At 34.0% G+C, this 11,969-nt stretch overlaps 1 pseudogene; it reads left to right on the forward strand.

Annotated features, from left to right (window-relative positions):
• Positions 1 to 9,441: 9,441 nt before the first annotated feature.
• Positions 9,442 to 11,956, forward strand: LOC144354070 (uncharacterized; annotated as a pseudogene).
• The last annotated feature ends 13 nt before the right edge of the window (positions 11,957 to 11,969 follow it).

Genomic DNA, 11,969 nt, shown 5'->3' on the forward strand with positions numbered 1-11,969 from the left:
ACTGTATAATACTTTCAATCCTAATAAATTGTTACGCTATAAATAATTTGTTGTTATTGCTGAATCTCAGAATGAAAGCATCATAACTGGTATACATCAAATATAATCTAAAAGAGCATGTATGAGACAAGTGTGCAGTTGCCATGCAAAGGGCAACACTCAGCTTGGCTTTCCTTTGAGGATTTTTGACAATAATATAATATGAGGTTATTATGAGGATACCGAAAAGTATGCATGAAAACATTCATCTAAGCAGCTAGAGTATCAACTGATGCCCAGCAGAGGTCGATGTGATGGCGCACTGTCTGAGTGCATACATTGTGGTATCCTTGTAATAACCTTATTATCATACATATTTTCCTCTCACTGATACATCATGGGAATGCCGAAATCCAAAAAGTTTAGAACAGAATCAGTGAACTTCTTTGTGTGGAGTCCAAACCCTGGTGGCAGCCATGCTTGTTTTTGTTAGTAGAGGACGCTTACGTGCGTAATCATTCCATATTTGAAATTCGCATTTCCTAATATGGTAGGATGAAAATACCCTGTAAAATACCGCAAAATGTTTGAATTAGAAAAAAAATGAAAAAAAAAAAACAAACATTTGAACACATTTACAAGTACAACAGCTGCAACTTTCAAAATTGTTGTTGCGTTACAATTATCACACCAGTAGAGCTTATAATAAATTCAGTAATACTTAGTATCTGTTAAAATGTTACAATAATGATCTTTAAACTTGAATTTCACAATCACTCTTCAACAAAATAATAAGGTCATCAATAATTATTTAATGAATGAATTAATCTGATTGTCAGATTTTTTTTTTACTGTTTTAAGAGTGAAAATAATGACTGGTAAAATACATGTCAAAATATGACAGAACATTAACGTAGTAAAACTACTGACATAATTTTAGCTACAAAATTACTAGAACAAGCTTGTTATTAGTATTATTAAAGGGCGACAGTCGTCGTGCCGCGTCCTGTTCGATATGGGACTTATAGCGACGTATACAACGCGTGTAAAATACATTGTTTATTTACATGAAATTTGAACACTCGCTGCACGACGACCACCACGCTTTAACGTATATTAGGTCACTGATGACCTTCTTATTTTTGTTCATATTTGGCAGCAAAAATATCTGGCACTCAAAAGGTTAGCTCAATTTAAATTGTTTCTAGTAAACACAAACAATAAACTTGTTGGGATACAGCCTCAACAAACTATTAAATTGTTCTTCAGTTATGCAAATTAATTATTATTGTATCTGTTTCCATGGGCAATTATGTTTATAAACTATTATACCTCCGATATAGATCATTCATTGTTCAGTGTTCAACTTTGTTTGCCATTGCAATTTTGTTTAACAATACAACTTTTTAGTAATTTTAAATTGATAAGTTGAATTTTCGATTGTTAAACAAAAACTATTATGTCTGAATGCAAATTAAAATGGGAGGTGATATCTATGTTTCGGCTTAAAAGGCAATTAATGGTTATCATGTTCGAAATGGGTGCATAGTTACATGATATGACGACCAAATTGTTTACCAAGTGTTTTTAAGAGCAGTAATTTGTAGTTCTAATATCCTGGAAATTCAATACAAGCAACCTGATAGTCAAAATAGCTCTACTGTACCACAAGAGCATTGTGGTAGCCAAGTCAAGCAATGCACACCTTTGGGGGAAAACGCAGTTAAACCTACAAAAAAGTAGTTTTGTTCCGGTATTCAACATAACTTCATCAAACAAATTATTATAAAAAATAAAGTATTGATGATATAGACATGAAATGAACAAATCTGATAGAGGTTCACCCAAAATACCTACATACTAAGTATCAAGGAAACCGAGTTAGTAGTTTTCAAGAAGAACATTGTGTAGAAAATAAAATTGAATATAACCTCATGAACTAAAGAAATCTGCCAAAAGTCCATCCAAGGTACTTGCATATCAAATCAATTGAGCGTAGGCAAGTCAGTAAACATCCTTTGTTATGTAAATCACAAGCACACTTGGTAGATTCAAATTGTCCTTCCAGAGCTGTAATCAAACATGACCTGTCAATCACCTTTATCACACGGCAATACACACCGTTGTTTCCCATAATTCCATGCACACTTCTATTTGCAAGGTTTGAGGTAATATAAAAAAAAAACATAGAATAAAAAATGCTGACAGTCAAATTAGCCCATTTAAATAATTTTCACAACGGCGTAAATTGAGAGGGGTGGTGTTGGGGTTTGTTGGGTATTGGAGTGTGGTGGTAGAGTGGGACTGGGACTACGAACAACATAAAATACAGTCGGCATCGAATATCAGGAGATGTACATATATACTTTAAGGTATTCTACGTTGTATATAACCACGGATATTTCAGAACGTTAATTTAGTTATTAATTCGAAATAGCCATGGTACAAAAATCAATTGTGAGATATGACATCGAGTTTGATGCGGTGATAACTTGAGTATTTGAGTGAAATATCAATAATTTGTTAATACTTCGTTCAATGTAGCGAGGGAAAAATAATATAACAAACAAACACTCAATACGCACGTGCGATAATTTTGTTCCGACAGTCGTAATAATAACAATCAGCGCGTGTTTGTTTTAATTTGTTTCACATTTGTTCAAAGAATACTACTACTATACGAATACTAATAATGCTAAAATATGAATATTTTTTTTTTCAGTTCTATCGGACATTTAAGATTCATGCAATGCAATATTAATAGACTAAGGAATGTAAGGAACGCGGCGTAATATCGTGGTTTGCAAGTGAACCTGAATCGCGCGATTGTTTCGATAGACAGGCAACATTTTTGGAATAAAAAAATCAGCGTACAAAGCCGACCATGAAGAACCTTTCCAAATAAAAGACATTCTAAAATTTAAAAACATAAGAGGTAGTCACTAAACCATGTACTTTCACACTCAAGCAAGAGAATAGACATGTTGGTGAACTAGCCTTGCACTGTGAGTGTTTTATTGTTTACACTCTGTAAAATCCCAGTTTTTTTCACAAATAAAAAAATAAAAAAAAAAGAACTGCAGACCTCACTTCTTTATATTTTTGAGTGAGCCAGCCAAGTTTCTACATACAAAAACACACATAATATTTCTATTTATTTTATTTTATTTTATAATATAATATTGTCACTGAATTCTTTAAAATAAATTTACCATTTAAAAATTAATGTGTTGGACACTATATAATCTTAATATTTTACAATCGATATCCTTATATTTGAATCTGTTTCAAGACATTTGAAAAAGATATTTTAGAAGCATAACAATACAACGACCAGATTTGGTGTCACAGTTTGCTCCCAATTCATACTGGAATATTGCCAGCAATAATTAATAAAGTTTGTTCAGAAAACCATTTATTCCCGACATCATATTCAATGGCTAGTTCGCAGGATCTGCAACAGTAAATAAATAAACAGAAATCATTTTGATGCCATATCGCACAGATATTCAACACCGCCATATGGAATTTGGATTTGGACCATACCATTTCAAGCTGCAGGGTGTCTAAACTATGACTCAACAAACAATAAACACATCTTCCACCCACCACACAAATTTTAGCCATAATTGAACAACCAAGAAAGCAACAAATATCAGGCTGCATCCTGAAAACAACGAGATAGCGCATTACAATCAATCATTACAAACATGAAATCCTCCACCCCTCCCTGTACACCCTACAGCATTTATGGTTCTTATACTCATTTGCATATATGTACAACAAGCTTAGCCAATAGATGCACCTGACTCATCAAACTGTTGACCAACCACTCATTCTAAATATTGTTGAGTGAGGGCGCTATTTACTAATGAGAGGAATCTTTAAAAACAATTAAACATATATATATATATATATAGTGCTGCATATTGATTACCAGGCATGCAGATTTGTTGAAATTATACTTATTTTCCTCTCACAACATTGATTCAGAAGTGAAATATTACCCTTCATTCATTAATTAACGTATTAATGTCTCGGCATTGTTGTATGCTATCTTGATGTTACACAAACAATATTCCAACTTTGAAAACAGATCCTACATTGTTAAAGGTAAAAACAGTGTTTTTGGACAAAAAATTAAATATCTGCTGCAAAAAAATCTTACAAAGTAGTACTAGAGCTTTCAGTAAATATATAACTTCACGGGCATTAAACATTATTTCCACTGTTAATTATGTCTCAAACATTCCAGTTGTTACGTGTGATTTGAAAACATTAATTATATGCGTACCTGTACATAGCTTAAGTTATTGGCTGATTTTTCCACTTTGAACACTCAGAATTGAAGACAACATGCCAAACTTATATAACCATATAGTAAAGAACATTTTAGGACATGTTGTAAATTTCTGTACATGGGGGAGATTAAACTCCTAAAATAAGGCCCTTTTTCAGGGTTAAGCGCTCGCCTATATAGTACTATATAGACATATAGTACAAACTATTGAGCGTGTGTAAATGATATGAATTATATGTTCTTCATTTTTTCAGCTCTCCAAATAATTATAATAACAGGCACACCCTATTTACCCAAAACCATAGTTAAATGTAGCAACTGTATTAAATGTAATATTTATTTTCGATATTCTGTTCCTAATTGTGCCCAGATTATAATATATTAAGTTACACATAGGAGAGGAGTGATATGGGCAAAATATTATTGATTATAGAACTACATGGAAGTATGGAAGTATGAAAGTAATTTGATTATAACAAATAGCGAAATATATATATATATATATATATATATATATATATATATATATATTAGAGCGTAAAACGAAAAGTTAAAAAGTGAATATTAATAGAGATACTAAAAAAAATATTGTATCAAACAAAATAATGTAATAATCATGTTCTTTATTGTATCCATAACATATTATGCATATTCAACATTGGTAAATATGATAACATCACTGGTAATGATCATTTTCTAAACATGACATATTCCATTTAGCATATACATGGGTAGTTTAGAATAAAATAATAAATTTTTAGCTTGTTTGTGATAACTCAAAATTGAGAGATATCCGAAACTGCATGCCATTAATATGTTAAATAGCTTACATGTTGTTGTCGGAGTCATTATTGGAGTTTTTTTATGAATTTCAAATAAGAATTATGATGCTATTTAGTTCATTCGAACCAAATGTATTGTAGAATATCATACTAATAACATAACATAATATATATTATAATGTGAACGAAATATGTTGTCGATAGAAAATCAAGACTATGCATATAATCCATCATATATCTGCTATGACATTGATTTGTGCCGAGGGCATTAATATGGCGCCACTATGAATATCCTAGTTGCATTGCAAGTATCAAAGTGGTTCATATACATGAAGTTCACATCAATCATATATTTAGCGATTAATCTTGTGTAAATTTGAAGTATCACAAGTTACCTCATGTATTGGTTTTCATATATTATAACCGATGTGGTCAATCTCAGTTATGGTTTAAGGAGGGTCGCTACCTAGGGTAATGTTAACACAATAATATTCTGAAACTTTCTACAGTAGTAAAACTAAGTTTAGCGTATTCAGTACAAACAAAATTATGGTCATCGGTCAATTTGTTTCGTGGTGGCGCCCTCTAGTGTCAAGAAGTTGCCTACAACTGAGCAATTCGTGACATCGACTAGACTAACTCCTAAAAAAGCACAAAAAAAGATTGTTTTTTCTTAAATATTACTTCAATATCTGGCAAATTATGGGGTGCCGTTTGTAAATTTATTTATATGCAGCAATTTTCCTTTATTTGGGCATTTTATATGTAATAATCGAACATTCTCTTATTATATATAAATAATTAAATGTTACAGAAATTATATACAAATAATTGTCTATAACATTTATTTTCCCCCAATTGCTATTACGTTGAACGAAAATAACCCTTCCCCCCTCTATAAAACATGGCGTACACAAATCATTATTTACGATGACCCGCTGACCTTTGTTGATTGTGACCCGGATGTTCATGATTGAAGCGCGGCAAAATACAAGAAATATGGCGGACGACATTAGTTCAGCAATTGCAGCCGAGGTGGCAGCCGTCGTTTCTAGGGTTCTTCAGGGTACCCCCAGGGATTCTGGTGCCCCAAACACTGACGTCGGTGAAACCACAGGGAGCCCAGGAACTATAATCAACTGTAGTACGCAGTCTCTATGAGCGGAGGGGGGGGGGTATCGGCTGGTATCTAGTGTAAGAAATAGACAAGGGATGAAGGCTCCAGCCAGATCACATTTTTTTAACTCGAAAAAACAGGCGAAAAGAATGAAAAATAAAATATAAAAAAAATACCAGCTTGAAGAATATTAGTTGCTCCTTCAAATTTCGCCAAAGCCTTACCTACATTTTACCGATATCTGCAGAATAAATCAAGAAAACTACACAAATTGACCCCATTTATGATTTCCTAACGGTTCGCCCGAACGCACGGCACAGTTGGAGGCGTGGCCTGTTCTGAATTTGTCAACAACCAATCACAAGACTGGATACAAACCACTGACAGTTCACCACACGGTTAGCCTCGTTCAATAATAATAGTTTGAAATTACGTTTGCCTGTCCAAATACTTCATTCTTGATAGGCTATACTTACATTACTACATTTATAAAATAGGACACGATAAAAATAATGCAAATATCCTCAAACAACTTATCGGTAGAAGTAAGTAGTCATTCAATTATTTACTTTCGTGACGACGAGGTTACAGTCACCTGATCAACTTGTATCTTTGTAAACAAGGCATGATCTACGGAAACAGTGACCGAAGACAGGAGTGAACTTTTACTGATCTCTCATATTCTTTTGGAACATTTGCTCTTGGCTTGAGGCTATAAGCAGGGTTGGATCGTGACTTTTACTTTGTGCTTGTGCTTGATCACTGAGTAAGTTTATCTATTATTAGACAATCCGAAACGTTGCATAGGACATTATATCCCTTCGTACAGTGCTGTGTACGGGGACGCGTTCGATTGATAGATGTCCCCCACCGCCCCGTACACGCAGCACTGTACGCAGGGCTAGGGACATTTTGCCTTGATCACAGGCGCTAGCTATTTTTGTTTAATTGCGAAAACAAGTAAATGTTAAATGTGATCCAGCACAATCACCGTTAAATAAGGAGTGGGTTGTGCTTGGTATGGTGTGTGAACAGATATCCATCTCGTTAAGTATATATTTGTTCTCATTACAATTCAAGACACAGCCTGTGCGCCTGTGCCCTTGGCCTTTATCGTTCTCTGTGGGCATTGTTATAGCATGGATGTACATCCATGGTTATAGTATGACTCATCATAGTCCAAAGTACACTTTCTCTTAAATATTTTGATGATGTACACGTTTTAAAGACAATTTTAGGAATAAATAGATTATGTACATTATCCTTGTCTGTTGTGGAACTGCTGGCACTATAAATTGTCATGTAGAAATTATTAATATTAATTAACATATTCTTACGGGATTGCCTTTTACTAGTAAAATATTTGGAAATATTCAAGCAAACAAATTATGAGGTATGTGATTCAAATCAATGCATGTGGTTTTATTTCAAGCTGTTGTATGTTGGTCAATGTAACTAGCATACATGCATACTTGTTGACTTGTCCGAGTAGTGTCAATACAAGTACAATATTTATACACATGTATTGTACAACAAGATTCAACACCTTTTCCTGTCATTTTCCTTGGCTACTCTGCAGAGAAATATTTACTAAGATTTGCACAGGGGATTTACACCACATACATGTATCTGATGTTTGTGTTACATTGACCAATATATAAACATCACTGTTATTTTTATTTCTTGTGTTTAATTTTTAACTTTTCTAAATCTAAGTATTTTTGGTCACTAATTATAATCAATAAAATTTATTGAATGTATTTTTCATATTATTGTTACTACATAAAATTAATAATAAAGCTATTCAATTCATCACTAAACATATTGTTTAATTTGTTACATGTATAAGTGTTTTATAAGTGCATGTATAGCATGATTGTTTTATCATGATATATCTACTCATACCAATTCTTCAACACTTTCCCAAACATAAGTTATTTTATCACAAATAGGAAATTCATTTCTTTTCAGTTAGTTTTAATATTCGGTATGATTGGACTGGGAGTTTTTAAAAAGGGGCCTGGAAATCATGTATTTTTACTTCATTCCCATGTGACAACATTTTGTGTATCACTAATTATTAATGAATGGGTGGAAAATTAAAAGGGTGGTCCAGTACATATAGGAAGGGTCATTAAATTTGACAAAAGAATATAAGGGTACAAATAAATTAGATACATTTTGCATCTTCATTTTGTCTTTTTATTATTCAGTATAGAAACTCTCTAATGTATTAGCCCATTAGATATTGAACTATCACTGCTATTAATTCCAAAAGACCAAGTCAATTATGAAAGTAGGTTAGAATTAACAAATAAAAGGCCAGTGATCATTGCCACATTCATTTGCGAGATTTAAGTTTAAATACAGTAAAATACTTTATTTTCGCTTGGAAGTAATTTTCACCAAAGAAATGATTCAGTGAAAATAAAATCCAGCAAATACATGTATACATGTTTTCCTATATTTTACATTCAACTTGTCAAAGATCAGTAAAAATAAATTCCATACAAAATACCTCAAAAGTTTTTTGAGCGAATTCCAGCTAAAAATAAGATATTTTACAGTACATTGATTTTCACCAATCAAATATTCATTGATTGAAAAATATAAATGCAAGTTTGATCTGAACATGTTATGAATGAAATAAAGACTAACTTATTGTTGATGCATTTCAATAATTCCATATGTAATGTACGTAACTTGCACAACACTCAATCATTTTGTTTCATGTGTGTTTCTTATCTTTCAATACATGGCATAACAATGATCACCCCTGAACAAAACACCTTTTGTCACAAGCTCATTGACTTTATGACATATGGTAGCAGCCCAAATACACCTGTATAGTATTTAAAATACGACATTGTATGTACCAAGCATCTATAAATTTAGATATATTCACGTTTCCATTCAAAACCAGTTTATCACAGGAACAGAAAAGGGCACTGGACATTTCTTTGGCTGGTCACAACGTTTTTATCAGTGGTCCAGCAGGCTGTGGTAAAAGCCACATGGTCAAAAGTATTTATAATGACCTTCGCAAAAAATACAAGGAGAATGAAGTTCAGATTGTGTGCCCCTCTGGAGCAGCTTGTAGCGTGTATGATGTTGAGAGAGGACCAGGCAAGGCCGAAACAGTGCACCACTACTTCGGTCTATGATTGGCTGACAAGTCGTATGATTCCATCATAGAAAATACAAAGGAGACAACATGTGGTAAAATTCAGCAACTCAAGGTCTTGATAATAGATGAGATTTCAATGATGAGTGCCAGAATATTTAATCTTGTATCAAAGCTAGCAATGCATTGCAGGGGTGTCAACCAACCATTTGGTGGAATGCAAGTCATTGGAGTTGGGGATTTCTACCAACTGCCTCCAGTAGCAGACTATATTGACCCTGGCCAGTATGCATTTTTGTCACCACTTTTCAAACCAACATTTAGGCACAACGTTCTTCTGCATACTATATATAGACAGCATCAGGATGACCCAGAACTACTGGATGCATTAAATTGCATACGAGTTGGGAATTGTGATTTGAAGACAGCAGAGTTCCTAAAAACATTAAACCGAGAGTTGCCAAATAAAGAGAATGTAACAGAAATATATTTCACCAACATTGATGTCAACTACTGTAACATGTGTTATCTTGATGAGCTTCCTGGTGAATACCATTCATTCAAGTCAGATGACAATGGTAATCAAAGGCAACTTGACAAACTCTGCATTGCACAGAAAGAAATCCATGTAAAAATAGGAGCCCCTGTAATGCTACTCTACAACCTACATGGAGGATTAAACAATGGTTCTATGGGGACATTTGATGGTACAAATGAGAATGGAGATCCCCTGGTTTCTTTCAATAATGGTGTCAATTGCTCTGTTCCAAGGAAAACATGGGCTATAAAGGATGACAAAGGTCAAGTTATTGGAACACGCTGTCAACATCCCTTAAAGCTGTGCTGGTCAATGACAGCACATAAATCACAAGGTCAGACTCTTAGTAAAATAATAGTTCATGCACAAAATGAATTCTGTGCTGGGCAGTTGTATGTAGCACTGTCTCGAGCAAAATTCAGACAAAATATTGAACTGAAGGGATTTGTTCCTTGGCGAATGCTGCCTGCTAACAAAGATGTGACATCATTTTATGCTTCCATGGTAACTGAGCAAGAGTTCTTGCCAGAGAGTGTTGCATGCTGCAATGAAGAACGTGCATGTAGCTATGACGTTGATGAGTGTGGAGATGTGAAAGAGAGTAGGACTGATGATGAAGAGGATGCACACATTGAATCCTTTTATGAGACGACTAAAAATCAGGTTCCTATGATAGATTTAGTGGTTGTCTACACTGAGATGAACATAAGTGGTTCAATTCTTGAAAATCCACCAGAAAATTTTAATTTTGAATCATTTCTAGATAGTGTCAGAGATAACTCTCCTTTCAGTGATAAAGTGGGATCACTTTCATGGAAAATTAACCGTCTTTTGGATGAGCTTTTTAAGACGCCATCAACATTTAACTTATTTGTTAGAATACAGTGGCTGAAGATATATAGTAGTACAAAGAAGAGCATCGAGAAAAGTGAGGAACTTAGAGTAAGAAGATCAGAATTCACATCCTTTGCTGGAGATTTGCACAAGCTCACGACTGAAAATGATTTGACAAATGAAGGTGCTGCTCTCTTTAGGATACCTGTCGATGACTTGAAAGTGGAACATCGCATATTGTTGACTAACATAATGTGGAAAATCAGTGATATGCAAATGAATTTACTTGCTGACAGAATCACAGATAATAGAGACCAGCTGGCAGAGCCTATTCTAAATGTCAATGATATGGGAAATGATGGTAAAGGTAAAATAAGATATGTAGGAGGATGGACACTACATAAAGAGTTAGAAGCCTCGCGCCGATACATTAAAAAAAATGTAACATCTAATGATAGAAAGGTCCATGAAAACGTAAAACAGGAATTTGCGAATAAGCAGCTAATTAATCACTTAATTGTTCCTGAATCAATTATAAGAAGAGACACAATATATCCAGAGACACTGAATGTCATTGACAGTAAGCAGTTCACAAAACGTGGCCTTATCCATGTAAGTGATGAAGCTTACACTTTTTTTATCAAGTTAGAGCAAGAAAGAATTAAGTTGTTGACTGTTAAAGAACTTGATAAAAATTCAGAAGAGCTCATTTCTAGTGCTACTGAGAAAATGATCAACAATGATGAAATATATGTCATCTTTGCTGGTATATTCACAAACTGCCCAGGAACCACATTCAACACCTTGGCTATGAAGATTCTCTTCAAGCGTCTTGTCAAAATATACATGAGAATGGGAGCAGGACAATTTTTGAAAGACTACAGAAGAGATTTACAACTGAAAAAAACAAAGGCCCATAGAGCAAAAATAGCTGCAAAGACTGAAAAAAAAAATGAAGGCTGAAGCAAAGGTACCAATAAGTGATTTGAAGCAAGACCGATCAGAAGGCAAGATAAACTCACATCAACGTTTACATGCAATGCTCACCCAGCAACCAGACATCTTTACCAGCTCACAATACACCAAAGAGCAGCTCCTCATTTTGGTAGATGCATACAATGTTGCTGGCTCACGTCAGATGAAGAAGAGTGAGTTAGGAAGACGTCTCAAAGAGAAAATACTTTCTACAGACCATTTACCCAATCCTGGTGTTGTAACAGCATACGAGGCAACTCCAATAGATGTACCTAATCGTTTGTTGATGAGGATACGCAGAATTTAATCAGGTAAAGATA

The sequence above is a fragment of the Saccoglossus kowalevskii genome, chromosome 4, assembly GCF_978046115.1.
Source record: "Saccoglossus kowalevskii chromosome 4, keSacKowa6.1, whole genome shotgun sequence".
Lineage (NCBI taxonomy): Eukaryota > Metazoa > Hemichordata > Enteropneusta > Harrimaniidae > Saccoglossus > Saccoglossus kowalevskii.